Here is a 16,760-nt window from a genome sequence, read left to right as displayed (position 1 = left end):
TTTAATTTTTCATTGTCATTAAGGTCGATAAGTGTGGGGGAGGTGGCCCGTTTAATTATTGAGAACGAAGTCGTGAATCGGATGGTGATACCGTGGATGTGGCGTCCCAGTGTTTCTCTTCTCTAAGCGGCCGCGTGAGTCAGTGTTGTGCGTTGGCCAGCGGAATGGCGCGGCAGGGGAAGGCCAGTGTCCCGGACTCGAACAACGGACTCCCGCTTTCCAGTCTTCGGCTGTCAGATCTTCATCCCAGCTCACAGGTGACTACTGATGTGAAGCCGTCTCCTTCCCGTCCTCACGAGTCACGCGGGTACGTAAAAATCAGCCTTCAACTACCTTTTAACTTCTGTCTTCTGGCACCGAGACTGCTGCTTGCTATTTCATTACAGCGGCGGACTTGGTGCGTCTGTGTATGATGTAGTCTGTTCTTGCACGACGGTCTTCAGCCCCGAAACTGACTGAAAACTACTGCACCTCTTCTCTGACTGTCTATTAAACAACCATGAACCATGGACCATGCCGCTAATGTGGAGGCTTGTGTGTCTCAGCGATGCAGATAGCTGTACCATAAATGCATCCCCGGGGGGGGGGGGGGGGCTTCCGTGAAAGGCCAGACAACCATGTCAACCGTGTGGTTCCTGAACAGGAGCAGCAACCTTTTGATTGTTGCTGCATGATTAGCCGATCCGACCTTCTAACATCAATCAAAACGGCCTTGCTGTGTTGGTACTGCGAACGGCTGAAATCAAGAGGAAACTACAGCTGTAACTATTTCCGAGGGTGTGTAGGTCTACTGTATGGTTTAATGATGAAGGCATTCTCTTGGATACAATGTTTCCCATTGGGATATCCGGATGTGGACTACTCAGGAGGATGTCGCCATTACCGGAATAAAAACTGAGGACAGATCCCTTAGGCGCGAACGTAGGTTAGAGAACTTTGAAAGAAAAATCCATAGGTTAAAGTTAGATATGGTTGAAGTTAGTGAAGTTCTTTGGTGGGAGAACAGGACTTCTGGTCAGGTGAATGCAGTGTTATAAATACAAAATCAAATAGGGTAATGCAAGAATAGGTATTATAATGAATAAGAAAATAGGAACGCAAATAAGCTTCTGCGAACAGCATAGTGAACGCATTACTGTAGCTGAAATATACACGAACCCACATCCACCTTACTAGTATAGGTTTATATGCCAACATGATCAACAGATGAAAAGACTGAAGAAATGTATGATGATATAAAAGAAATTATTCAAACAGTTAAGGGAGACGATAATTAAATTGCCATGGTGGACTGTAATACGACATTAGGAAACGAAAGAGGTGGAAAATAGGAGATGAATATGGAATGGGGAAAAGGAACGAAAGAGGAAAGTGCCTGGTAGAATTTTGCGTGGAGCATAATTTAATTGTCACTAACACTTGGTTTATGAATCATGAAAGAAGGTTGTGTACTTGGAAGTAGACTCTGGTACGTTTCAGATTGATTATATAATGATAAGACAGAGATTTCAGAATCAAATTCTGAATTATAAGACATTTACATGGGTACATGTGGACTCTGACCACAATTACTTGGTTATGAACTTTAGATTTAAACTGCAGAAATTCCGAAAAGTTAGGAATTCAAAGAAATAGGATCTGGATAAACTGAGAGAACCGGTGGCTCTTAAGAATTTCAGAGGCAACACTATGGAAAGACTGACAAGGGCAGCAGAAAGGAATACAGTAGAAGAAGAATGGGTAGCTTTGCTAGACGAAGTACAGAAGGCAGCACAGTATGAAATAGTTAAAAAGACAGAGTCTAGTAGAAATCCTTGGGTAATGCAAGAGATACTGAATTTGGCTGATGACAGGACGAAATGTACGAAATTCGGTAAATGAAGTTGGGGGAAGCGAAAATAAATGTGTAAAAAATAAGAGTGATAAGTAGTGTAAAACGGTTAAGGAGGAACGGCTAAAGGATAAATGTAAGGATTTAGAAACATATATCACGCTGGTGAAGGTAGATACCTCCTACAGGAAAATTAAAGGTATCTTTGAGGAAAAGAGAATCACCTTTATAAATATGAAGATCTTAGATGGACAACCAGTCCTGTTCAAAAAAGGGAAAGCTGAAATGTGGAACAAATATATAGAGAGTATATACAAGAGATTTACTTGAGGGCAAACTTGTTGATTGTTTCTATATTCCAGTTGACAGTTTTGGATCACTGTTTACATTCGCCACTCTGTCGCAGCTAGTGAATCATTTAGATATAGAATAGGACTATATGAAGAAGAGATGGGAAATATGATACTACGTGAAGAATTTGATAGAGTACTGGAAGACGTAACTGGAAACAAGGCCCCGAGAGTAGGCAATATTCTGTTATAACTACTAACAGCCTTGGGAGAGCCCGCCATGACAAAACTCTTCAAGATGTATGAGGGAGACCAAGAGATGAATACAGCAAGCAGATTCAGAAAGATGTAGGTTGCAGTAGTTACTCGGAGATGAAGAGGCGTCCACAGGATAGAGTAGCAATTAGAGCTGCATCAAACCAGTCTTCGGACTGAAGTCAATAGCATGAAAAACATTTGATAAACTACACATTGTAATGTTCCCGAACCGTTGTTCAGGTGGACATGTGTAAGTGTGACAAAGTATCGAATAATATAGAAAATAAATAATAATATGCATTAAATGAATTCTGTCTTGGAAACGATTAGGAAAAGGCCATGTGCCCATATGAAGCTTTCTGCATCAAGCAATCGTTCTTATCGTATCTCTGAGTACTGACCACCCGTTCTGGGACACCCTGTATAAAATGAGAAGTATGGAATCTGTGGTGCGTAAGTTCCTCAAGGTAAGGTAGCCAAAATTTCACAAAAAATTACGGATTCCGATTAATGTTTGTGAATCTCCCCACCCGCGATTTTTAGCACTGGTCTTTCCTCGCGTTATTGAAATTCTGATCTTTACGTTTTCGTTCCGTCCAAGGTATAAAAACACATCAGCAATCGTGGCTAAGGGCCACCACTATTGCTTCGTCATTCATGCCATGTAAATTAAGCTGTCTGTGGTAGACGTTAGGTTCGATCACGAGAACAACCAGTAAGTTTCAGAAAAAGAATGACTTCCGTCATAAGCCGTTTCCACTATAAGTCCCGGATGTTTCAGTAATTCATCATATATATCAAATGAATTAATATTGGAAGTTAAGTGTATAGATGAATAATGAAAAGTTACAGATTAATTTAATTCGCTAAGAACTATACAAAAAACAAGGGGAACTGAGCTAGCCTTTCTGTTGCGGAAGATTTAGATATTTCGTTATCATTACAGGCTTAAACAATCTACTCAACGCTGGTTAGACATGTGCTTAAAATATGTAATCAGTCAATTGAGCCACGTTCCATCCGCCACTAACGTAAACCGTATCGTCCACTGAGCACTTTAAATTGATTTTCAGAATACATAGGCGAAAGCGGATCACTACTTTCTTTCGTTCGAAACACTTCACATCACGTTACGGAAAGCTGAAGAATGGGAGACCCTGTAGCAATCTATTTGCGAAGCAAAATTCCTGCTGTTCTGTCCGTGAGAAAACCTTTACTAGTTGAAAAGTGTTTTCATTATTAGCGAATGGGAGGAAATGCGGCTGCTTTGGACAAGATGGCTGAAGAGCTACTGGAGAGCTAAGCAGCGATTGAAAAGGAGAGACAAGATTCAGTGAAAGCCGTTATCTCTCCCTGCGCACGGCTTTGAGTTGCGATAACAGCGCCAGAGAAAGAGAACGTAATCCCTTCAGACGCTTTTGAACGTTTGCAGAGGCTCTTGGAATAGCTATCCACCAACCTCTTCACTTAATTTTTTTATCACCGGTTTTCTGTTCGAAGCTCTTATGGGAAGGAAGCGGAAATGCCTCCTTGTCCACAGGGTATCGACTAAATTAACTATACCAACTTAATGTCGTACACAACGTGTAGCGTTTCTAACCTGGTCCCTTGGACTGATAATATTGTTTAGTTTATATCTTGATTGCTTACTGATGAAACTGCTAAGTGCGTCCAGCTCTTAATAGAGAAAAGGAAACATAATTCCTAAAATTGTTTTTCTGTAACGACATGAAAATTTCTCAGAAAGGCTGAGAAACAATGCTTTTACTAAAAACTTACATCCTAGGTAGTCACATTTCTCATCAACACTTGACACCTTAAACGAGTTAGTAGGCTGTGTAAAGAAGTGTTATACGAGGGTTATCCATTAAGTAAGTTCCGATCGGTCGTGAAATGGACACCACAATGAAAACCCGACAAATCGTTGCACAGGTGTGTTGGGTAGTGTCTCTAGTATGACCGTCGATCGCGTCAAGACGCTCTTTTCAGTTGTGAGTGCACTGTGAGCTAGTAAAGGTGCCTACGACAACGTCTCCCGCCAAGTAGGAGGGCCCGCTGAGAGGCTTCCTCTTAATGAATGCAGCCCACCTAACACAACTGCCACGCACTTGCTTCTTCATGGCAATTCTCAGCCGCACTCTGCAGTGGCAGTGAAGACGCTCCTGAGGCCTCTTCGATGGGAAGTGTTCGATCAACCACAACACAGCCCTAATTGGCTCGTCGCGAGTATCATTTCTGTTCGCATGAAACGCTGGCTACGAAGACAACACTTAGGTGCAGGCTACACGCTATACACAAGCATAGAGAATTATCGGAAAGTACAGGTGGCTGCCTTCTATGACGATGGTGTTGGAAATTTGGTGTAACGCTCCAACAACATGTCTAAGTCGGAGCGGCGACTACGTAGAGAAGTTTCTGAATTTCACTGTGATTTCCATTTAGTGGCCGATCGGAGCTTACGTTATGGACAACCCTCATAGATTACTTACATAAAGTTAAGAGTGTCCGTAGTTTGTCCGTAACAGGATATTAGCACGGTCACTCATTTGTAATTGCTAGAAAATGTGTTAATACAGGTATAACAACAAGCAGCTCCAATTAAGGAAAAATGTAATATGAGGGGTATTCAATAAGTAATTCAACACTTTTCTCTAAAAGTAGGTTGGGTTTTTCATGATTACAATACACCACATTATTTCCAAATGTTTTGGCTACAAGATATTTTTCTTCATAATCCCCATTCATTGTGACGGCCTTACGCCACCTTAGGCGGAGGGCCCATATGCCCTATGGTACCAGTCTACTTGTTGACATCGAAGCGAATGTCTTGCAGCATCAGTAACCTCCCCATCATCCATGTACTGGTTGCCGTGGAGTGCATCCTTCATTGGGCCAAACAGATGGAACTCAGAAGGTGCTGGATACAGGAAGTAGGGTGGATGAGAAAGAACAGCCCAGTGGAGTTCTGTGAGCTCCTCTTGTGTTTCAGTAATGCCAACAGTTGTGGAATGAGGTGTTTGATTGAGATCCGTCCGTCACACAGAATTACAGAGTACGCACATTTCAACATTTTGCCACGCGGTAGATCGAACAGGTTTGCGTGACCTTGTTGAGATCATGTCATCGCATTGCCCAACGACTTACTGTGCTTTTGTTCACTGCCAGCTCGTCGTAGACATGAATTTCTACACTTCTCTGGTTTTCTGCTACAAGGAGCTCAATGACAGCTCTTTGCTTGGAACGTACCTCTGTTACAGATGCCAGTTCGAAGGCTGCACATAGTGCCACCACTATCGGATCTTGATGAAGCTATAGGTGCTCAAGCAGGAATATTCCTCGATGTTCCACAACAAATTATGCATTATTTCAACCGAAACTGGCCTGTAAAAATGTTTTGCCTTATTTATTGAACGCCGCTCCTATAACTAATATCAATGTTCTCCGTTAATAATAGTAAATAAATGACAATGATGACAAGAATCTCGTACCTCAATGTGAAAATCTCGTTTAATGCAGCAATTAATTCTTGAATCATTGACTATCCACTACTATGTTGCAATTTTGAATCTTCCAGTACTTATGTTAATAACAGGAATATTTTTAGCGGACTTATCCATGTGTGAACACATTTATTGGTTTCATGGTAGATACTAGGATTCTTCTGGGTTGAAAATTAAATTTTGAGGTAAACTAATTCACATTTTTTTTCTGGAATTCTCGAATTTTAAGTCTGTTTGCTTCCAGACACCACCTGTTTCTGTATTATGTTAGTTTTATGTGTTGAAACACCTTTAGGATTCCTAGTAGATTTTGTGTCTTCGGTTCCAGAAAGGTCACCCTTACTTTATCGTTGGTGTTGTTGTCGTTCAGGGCCTTGAGAATAACTGACGCCAAAGTGCAATGTTTTGTAAACCAAACTCCGTAGTTTTACGATGCGCTGTGTGTGTATGGAGGACGGCAAGGATTCAGAAATGTCAGTACATATTCTTCAAAAAAATGTAAAACGTGGAGGAGCCTAGGCCCGCTAGAAGAGTATGTCGTGTGAACGTCCGTAGACAGAGCCTGAACGTCTTTAGCCCACTCGTCAACGAAATGTCCAGTGTTACCTTTTTTATAAGTATATTTAGAACGTCACTATATGCTAATGATGTGGCCCTGCTATCAAAAAGTAAGAAGACCGTGCAAGAAGCCACAATGAACCTGTGGCTACGCCCACCCCCCCGTTGACTAATAGTACTACATACAGCCATATCAACGTCACAGACCCTTGCACTCCCATTATTCCGCAGACAAACACTACTCTCTATGTATCCGTAGACAGAGCCTGAACGTCTTTAGCCCACTCGTCAACGAAATGTCCAGTGTTACCTTTTTTATAAGTATATTTAGAACGTCACTACATGCTAATGATGTGGCCCTGCTATCAAAAAGTAAGAAGACTGTGCAAGAAGCCACAATGAACCTGGAAGAATGGTCCTACAAATAAGAATAAGGCGAAAGCAACGAAATTCAGTAAAGAAGTAACCCTATCAAACAATTACAAATTCACCTACGGGTAACAAGAACTACAAATACTCAGAAGCCACAATTACGTGGGAATTACACTGCAGGTGACAGGCCTTTCATTTTCCAAGCACAATGAAAACAAAGTCGCAAGAACAATGAGGGAAACCACTGAGATAAAGAAATTGAGTTTACTATTTGTAAGAATAGTTCTGAAACTATTCAGTACAAAGATTGTATCAACTGCATCAAACCGTACATAATCTGTGTGAAGGCACCTGACATTTCAAATCTTAAAGCACTGCAGCGAGGCAAGTCATCATACTACAATAGAATGCTTTGCGTCTCAAAGTAAAAACGAACCAGAATAAGATATCCCTCTGCAGACACAACCTTCTTCATAGCAGAACTGAAAGCAGCTGACAATCTGGTGTATACCCCACAAGACACTAGACTCCTGGTAGAACCGCGTGGAGTGGCCACGCACTTAGGGTCACTATGTCACTGATAGCGCCGCCCTTCCACCGGTGGTTTGAGTCTTCCTTCGGCCATGGGTGTGTATGTTGTTCTTAGCGTAAGTTAGTTTAAGCAGTGTGTAAGTCTAGGGACCGATGACATCCGCAGTTTGCTCTCTTAGGAAGACATACACACACACACACACACACACACACACACACACACACACCTAAAAGACAGTCGACAAAAAGCAAGAGATCTACATCACAGATTACTCAACACTTCAGCCATGAGAAACAACAAATGAAAGGAGCTCACTTCCAGGTGCGCCATTTCTACACGAGGGTGTAGCCCACGGACTACATCACCAAATGTGCTCATCCAAGGTATATCATAATCCCATCGACAGTTGCCTGTCCACCAACTAAGATCCTCATTCCCACAGTACAATACCTAAGCTCATAATTGACTTTTTGACCTTTCTTTCGGAATTAACGGATTTAGGAATGTATGGTATTACAATTTAGGAACCAGTGCTGTAGATGGGCACTGCCTATGTTGTTTTTTTACGCTAATCAGAAATAAAAATTATACTTACCTTGAAGCCTGGTTGTCGTTGATGTTGGATCGCTCGACATTTGATCTCTGTGAAGACCAAGGTCTTGACTTCTTTAAGAACCAAATATTTTCATGATAGTGATAGTTCGTCGTAATGTATTTATGATATCAATACTGTTAATAATGCGCCTTTATTCACTTTCATAAAAATGAAACAGGATTAATTTGTAAACTTTTGAAAAAGAGAACACTTTTTAAGATCCAGTTTCAGTACATTTCACTATAAACACTTTTTAAGATCCACTTTGCGTATTTTCTCTATGAACATATACAAAACAATTCTTGACTGTAAATATCTTTACACCTCATAGAATTCCAATAATTATGTTTCACATTGTTACAATGCAGAGACGTCCCTGACTTTGTTCCCCAAGTACGATCTACTCCATTACTTCAAACAAATTCTTTCCACAAATTGTAAACTAAACAAAGATGTTACCTGTTAACAGTGCAGAGAGATTTTAGATGACATTGCAGTCATTCATATAGAAAATATTCGGAGTACGAAAATCTTTTGTAAAGAATGAATGATTAGGTAACCGTAAAAACAATTTCTGCAAAGTATTCTCAGTAATTTGTCTATTGCCAAAAGTGAGTTTGTCTTGCGATAACCGGAAAAGGACTCAAAATGTACTCCTCTGGATAATTAGCGTTTTCAGAGATAAGGAGAAAATGTAAAGAAAAATATTATCAAAATATAATGATGAAAAATGTGATAAATAAAATTTCAAATAATAACTGCGGAGCACCATAATAATCGCGAAAATTCCCATAATTAAAATAAGTTTTGCTTTTACAAATAAACATCCTAAGATTATGATTGGTATCGAATTGTTCACTTGACACATCTGTATTGTGCTATAGTACTGAACAGGTGCAGATTTGTTCCTGCCACATGTGTAGGACCTTGCAAGACACATGACAACAACTGTAATGAAAGAACTTTGTCACTATCTTAATATGCTAATGATGATGACTTCAGTTTACTCAAGTGTTCAGATGTTTGTGAAATCTTATGGGACTTAACTGCTAAGGTCATCAGTCCCTAAGCTTACACACGACTTAAACTAAATTATCCTAAGGACAAACACACACACCAATGCCCGAAGGAGGACTCGAACTTCCGCCGGGACCAGGCGCACAGTCCATGACTGCAGCGCCTCAGACCGCTCGGCTAATCCTGCGTGTCTTCAGTTTACTAATCAATATCTTGTACACATTGTGTTTAGTATTATTTTTAATAATTTTTTCATTTAATCCGGATTAAAAAGTCCCCTAAATATCCATCACTGGTTGACTGTTCGTAACACACTTTCGTGAAACCACATTTTCATTAAGTTTACAAATTTTATTGCATATATTTCAAGTTATGAACAAATAATTGGAAACAATACTGATTTTTTTTTGGTTTATTTATATAATTCCGGTAAAGATTCGGAACGGAAATATTTAAATACGTACTCAGTACTGCTAGAAATTAACAAATGATTTTCCAAAACTTTACATCCTGACCCTTCTTTTGTTAGTCGTATGGCTCTTAAGTGGCGCACTGGTGTGCTAGCATACAGAGCTTGTATGGGGGGGGGGGGGGGGGAAACGGTGAGAGGAAGAGGATCAGTTTGTTTTCGATTTTAGATATAATGAGCGGAGGAGGCAGTCAGGAAGAGAGAAGGTTTGTAATTCCTCATCGGTGAGTTGTGAGCTGGACAAAAACCATGATCAACTTACTCGATCGTAATGACGAAAAAAGTTTTTTATTTATATATAGATTTAAGAAGATTAGGACTATCAGGACGTGTCTTGCATCTGACCACAGATTCTACATATTTTACATTGCATATATTACGAAAATCATTATACGCACACTATCTGATTCAGAATACAAAATGTAGAAATTAGAATAGTGCAGAAAGAACACAGTTTACATTCGTTAATGAGCAGTAGGATAAATACGAATTACAGGGAGATGGAGTCAAGCTATGAGCGCTAACAACAATGGAGGTGAGAGAAAGGGGCATGGGATGTAGAGTAAGTGAAAAATTAGGGAAAAAGAAAGGTCGTGACTGACTGAGAAACTAGAGGAGAAAGAAGGGTAACCGAGAAAATTTGGGAACTTTTTCTTCACTATTTAACAGATAGAGCTGGCAACAGGCTTACGTGTTAATCTTAGATTAAACACTGTGAGTCTTAAAAAAGCATCTTCTTGTTAACAGCAGTATGACATTTAATTGTGCGCAGATTGCGGGATGGCTTCTTCCAGAGGTGTACGGCACCAACGGAAAAGGAGACAGGGAGTGTTTTTCTTTTATGGTTAATGAGATGACGGTTACATAATGTCTGATGTGATGTAATGGGGTGAATTCGTACTGAGAAAGCAATGAAGTAGACATAGCGTGGTAACCAACTTCATATAAAAAGTGTAATTACAGTTACCATAACGTGTCGTGTCGTATCTATGGAATCTGAGTCTCAGGGTTTGATCTCAACATTTCACAAGCAGTCCGAATATGAGTCTGACAGTTAGATCTCAACTGTTCACAGCCGGTGTAGCTCTTGTCTTCTCTAAGGCGTCCCAACGACAGCTTCCTCGCCGTTTGGGGCCAGCGCACTGTCGGTTCCTGCGCAATATTGACACCCACAGGGTGCTTGCGGTCCCGCATTTCAGCTCTCGAAGGCGTCCTTTGTTGACAGTGCTACGACAGATGCGGGCTGCCAAGTAAGGCTGCAGTCTGCTCTCAGAACTCGGACCAGACACCGACTCAAGTTTCGACCTAAATTAAGGCCTCGAACTGCATTGAGAAATATAAGGAACTCGCGTTCCCATTGGATAGGTACTTGTGGCAACGCATTGTCTCCATCTGAAAGTGTTTACAGTATTTCAAACCATGAAAGTGATATAACTCTGTCATATTTACAAATTTACAGATTTGAAACAGTGTTTGAAATTCTCTCAATCTGTGTGTGTTCAATGGACTACCAAAAAACATCCGGCATATCTCACTGAAAGTGGTATGGAACTTCCGACGCTTTTCTCGAGTGTAAGATACTGTTGTATTCAAATATGACTGTCTTCATTAATAAACTAGGGCTTGCTTGATAGTATGCAGATGCCAAGTGCACACTAGTACTTATTACTCGTCACATGAAAATCGTTTGAAATGGATGCGTGAGAAATGCCGTGACTAATTCGTCTCGAATATGAAACTGGTATAATTGTGATGAAACACGATGCGACTGATTCACATTGATGGGCATAAAGTGAACATAGGAAAATTAATTCAGTCCCGTAGTGAGTTTAAAGAATACTGTGCTAAAAGTGTACACTATGAATAACACTTTTGGTCCTAGAATCCAGGAAGTAGACTCCCTTATTGGTTTCAAGGACAGAGATCGGTCAATAATAACTGTGATGTACTGCCAGACACTTCAGAGAATGAGAGGTCCTATTGGAGTGCGAAAGCTGCCACCTCCAATCGACGAGTCACTAAATCCATGCCAATACACTGTAACCTATCGACCGAGGTGGTGCAATGCTTAGAACACTGGACTCGCATTCGGAGGACGACGGTTCAAACCCGCTTCCGGCCATCCTGATTTAGGTTTTTCCTGATTTCCGTAAATAGCTTCAGGCAAATGCCGGGATCGTTCCTCTGAAAAGCCACTACTGCCAGCTTAATAGTCATAATACATATATCAGTTCGTGACATCCATTCTTACACATTTCAAAACTCCGCTATCTCTCTCCCCACGTCCACCACTGCTGGCGGCTCACCTACAACTGCACAATGCTACGCGCTGTTAGCATCCAGCTGCCGCTGCCCAACACTACAATGGCAGACAACAATGCAAACCAGCCACAGACTGCACCCGACACAGCAACTGATTTTCATACAGAGCGCTACGTGGCTGCGGCGTTACCAATAAAAAAACCTAAACAGCCTACTTACATAGCCCCCATGCTCCCCACAAAAATATTTACAAATTGTTTTGGGCAGTGGCCAATACAGATTTGAAATTTTTTTTTCATAATTACAATAACAAAGAAATGAAATCCACACACTTATCGATACAATGTTGGTCAAAACCTAAAATTTTCTCACAGTCCATAAAGACAGTCCTGATTATTCATCAAAGTAAAATTGCAGTGTTTTTCTCAAAGTCTGAGTAGTAAAAGAAAATGCACATGGAAGTAGTGGATTTCCATGCAGTCTTGAAGAAGTAGTGTTGTCCTTCCAATGGAAAGACAGTGCTGACTCTTGACATGCAGACAGGTAATGGGCCACAACAGAGCAAACCCATAGCAGAGTCAGTCGAAGTTTTGAAGAATATTGGTCAACACATAGTAGACCCATTGTAGTCCTGGTAGAGATTACGGTATTGGTGGGCCACCTGAAGTGCAGACCCACTGCAGTCCTTGTAGAAATAATGGTATTGGTGAGTCATCAAAGGTATAGACCCACTTCAGTCCTTGTAGAGATAGCCAGCAGCCATCTGTTGCGACTGTGCAGGTGCACAGTCACCATTGAAGAGTCTTGTGGAGAATATAGCAAGTCCATCAACCACCACTTGTGCACACACAGAGTTTTTGGAATTGTCCTTAGAACCAGCAATGCTGTTAACCAGTCCCTTGCTGAATTATCAACACATGTGCAAACACTAACAGTCCCTACTTCTCACATATTGTCCACATACTATGACCAACAGAAACGTGTGCAGTGAAATGTAATTTACAAGTTACTTAATTTGATGAACTGGTGTCAATTAAAATTTCATGACATGAGAATACATTTACAAAGATAGAGAAAACATCATTAAAAACATAATAATACAGATAACATTTATTGTAATACAGGCTTTACGAAAGAATTGAACTAACATATATATCAGTGTTACAAGAATTATGACATAAGTAAATACATAAAAGATCAGAATAACTTTTGAAACATCAAGTTTACACATGAGCATTAAAACAAATCAGAATAAATAACGTTAAGCATCTTCACAAAGAAAATAACGTATTATTAGAAACATTCCACAACATAACTCATCTCAACTAAACACATAGACTGGAAAAACACAAATATACAAGAGTACACAAACACATAGTGGGATAACACAAGGAAAGGACAGGGTTTGTTTTCAGTGTAACATTTGGTACTGCAGTCCAACCCAAAACTTCATTCCATAGAACTTCCCTCTTATTTCAACATTTGCTCCAGCAAAAAAAAAAAAAAAAAAAAAAAAAAAATCCTATCCAGGCAAACGTTTTCTGTATTCTGTTCACATCCTCTTTTAAAAATAGTTTTTCTCCACTGTACACTACGTTTTTTGCCAAACCATATTCTTATAGCTTCGCAATGCTAGTCTTCCAATTCATCATAGTTTCTTATATAGTCTACCTCCTCTTAAGCTAACTTAAACCTACTGAGCTCAGATGCTAAACTAAGGGACGATGGAATGCAGCAGCAGCACAAAACAACAGCAATGAAAAAAATGGAAATTGTCAAAGCAAGCAGCAATGTTACAACTAATATAAGGCAATGCACAGCAAACAAGGAAAAATAAATCCATAGTAAAACTGGCTTAACAGAGTAATACAAAGTCAAATTGAGTAACATTATGCCTGGCAAACAGCAGCAGCATATGCAATAACTTTTACCTAAGCATGACAAAGCTCAAGCAGAAAAAATATTACAGTAAAAATGACCATGTTTAATACCTAAGTCACATCTTACACTAGGGTGATGCATCACGAGAACTTACTCTAGCAGACAAGCTACCAAATTGTAAAAAAAATTATTTATGCAGTTCCTGTGAAGAGAAATGTCTAATTATGTTCCCTCGTTTTCTTGGAAGTAGATCATAATTTTTTTTACTGTATCTGTAGGCATAAAATAACTATATTACTACATCTATTAAATTTTATTTTCAACCGATGCTGCAGTGCAGCTAGAAACTAGATATTAAACAAAATAGGCAAAGCAAGGCTTGAAACGTCATTCGCTAGCCATAAGGCATTTCATAATGTAGTAAACAATCTTCCAACTAGCAAGACAATAGACATGAAACGTTTCTCATTACTTCATTTCAGTAAATATCATAAATTAAGAACTCTACAGTGTAATCATGCTTTCAAGTTTGAGGGTGTCGTATTTATGATGCTTTCTACAAAGGAATGTCAATAGCGAGGATAATGGCCTCTTGTTTTTTCTCTCTAAACCTGTGCCTCTGACAGGCACACACTAATGGCTTTTTTCAAGGCGTCTGTCGCGCAGCTGTGTGCCCACAACGCATTACGTGCAGGTGGTCACTTAAATTTCTTACCAAAATATTTACGACAGCAGTTTCCACTACAGTGACAGTCTCATATAAAATTATTTCACAGGTCAAGAATTTGCATTACAAATCTGTAGAAACTAAATCCTTTAAATATAATAGTGTCCAAAAAGTTTCGCCAGCATAGTGATACATTCGCGCATATACACACATTTCATAACTCTTAAAGTACGATTCTCGGTTTCCAACATCCTTTTTCACAAATCAGAGTCCCTAACCACTACTAATTATTCCTTACCTTTTTACACATATACATATTCGTCGACACTTCTTCAATATTTCATCATAACAGATATGTAGCATAATCAAATAACTCATATAGCATCAGCTTATTGATCATAAACATACCGCAACAGCATAATACATATCGTCTTCATAACATCATAAAACCTCAGCCAAATCTCAAAATCATCGTAGCTTTCTGCAATAACTTCAAAAACTAAAAACTAAATTCTCTGCTCATGTCAAAAGTGTCATCTACCTCAAACGTACTTTAAAAATCATGATCTCATACCAAATATGTCATTCAAAGCTCTCATAGTATCACAATGGTTCCAAAAAAATATGAACAGTTCACAAAGTACAAACAAAATACAATTTCGTAAGTGTAAAGTTATCCAACTGTGTAATTACGTAAACATCTGTCACTGATGTAAAATGAATGTTTGTCTCTCCCAGTTAAATGATCAGATAGCTGTGTAATTAATGTGTTAAAGAAATATGGTACCGATGTGTGAAGTTGTATAAGCAAGTACCATATTAGCTACGGCTCCTTGTGCTTGCCCTACACATGGTACACAAAGTAAGCGTGTACCCCCCTGAGGATTAATGTAATTATAACCTCAGGTGTTACAGATTAAAGGAATGGAATGAAATGTATCATGGAAAACCTTTGCATCATTGTACTTCAAATATTTTTAAAAATAAATGTTTTAAGTACAAAATTAATCACTCATATACGTGTACTGTAGCGCTAAACTGTGCGTCTTGTTGTAAGATAATCTCTGTGGAAGTGTCGTAGTTATCGTCCTCCGAAAGCTAAGTTTTGCAGAAGTCAATGTACTTACCCCATGATAAACAAAAGTGAAATGCTTTGCGTATAGATATCGTAGTTACTACGCTTATTGCTGTGATGAAGTAACTACCGTACTTTAACTTATTGTTGTGCTAAAGAAAAGGCTGTCTCATTGTAGCTATACCACAAAGTTACTACTAAAACATGTTTTCCTTTCCAAAAGAATTCAGAAAAACTGTGCAGATATGAAACAGATACACCGCAAAAGCACAATGTCAATTGTGCCACACATTAGTAGCGTCGTCATATAATCGTGTAGCTATCAAAGAAACCAAATGCTAAGTCATCTTTAATCTCACAGAAAGAACTTCAAATAAAGAATTTCATTTCAACTAAACCAAAATGTTGCATTAAAATCTCATTAACAGTATATGTTCTAAGTATTTAAGCCTTCTAGTCGTTACGTAATCGTGCAACTAATAAGCAAGAATGTACAAATAACAACACTGTGTCGTCTGTTCACTATAACAATGCATTCGTAATTTCTGTTTAAAAATGTTCCCTAGGTTCTAGACTGGATAGTTAACTTCAAAACATTGTTGCATGTTAACAGTTTCTCAGTGTGACAAAGCATACTAGAAATGTGAAGTGAAATGTTTTATGCCAAAGACAAAGTTAAAAAGCAGATTATATTTCAATAACCGGTTTTACGTGTGAAATGTGGTGTACACCTTTACTCTTCCTAGTACGCAGAGTTTCAACTTGAACGCAATTATCATGTGGTATACGTCGGTAGAGAATACTGGAATTTTTCTCAAGGTTAGCGTCTATGTTATTTTTCTCTGAGCCAGCCGTCGCACGCGGCTGCCTGCGGTGCGAGTCATTGTCTCTCTCTTTGTAGGCGCGCGTCGTTATTGGGATTAGGAGAGCTAACTACTACAAATTCACCTTGTCGAGAGTGCCCTGCTCTGTTTGAATCTTACGACTACATCGTCTGTCGTCATGTTGGTAGATTACATAGTTTCTTTTTTGTCGGTCACGTGGTGGAGAATTTCTCCCTGAATCGTATCTGCGCGCTGGACCGTTGCGTCTGAAGTTGTTCTGTCTCCCTTGATAATTATTATTTTGGTTCCCATATTGTCTGTTTCTATGATTGTCTCTGTTATAGACATTACCGCGGAAATGCCATATTTCTCTGTAACACTTACTACTCTGCCAACGGTTATCATACGGGTGGTGTCTGTTTTGGTCACGATTTGTGTTGTGAGAATAGCCATGTCGTGTCCAGTTATTATTTCTTTCATCCAGGAATTGCGACGGATGTGACCTGTAATTGTAGTGTTCCTGTTTTCACGTTCCGCGATTGTCAGTGTGAATTTCTAATTCTTGTAACAGTCCCTGAAAAGCTTCAATGTCGTCTTAGCAACGGCCTGCCAAAATAATATATCGTAAA

Source organism: Schistocerca gregaria, chromosome 5, assembly GCF_023897955.1.
Source record: "Schistocerca gregaria isolate iqSchGreg1 chromosome 5, iqSchGreg1.2, whole genome shotgun sequence".
Classification (NCBI taxonomy): domain Eukaryota; kingdom Metazoa; phylum Arthropoda; class Insecta; order Orthoptera; family Acrididae; genus Schistocerca; species Schistocerca gregaria.
The sequence above is the reverse complement of the archived record's forward strand: the minus strand, read 5'-3'. Positions refer to the sequence as shown.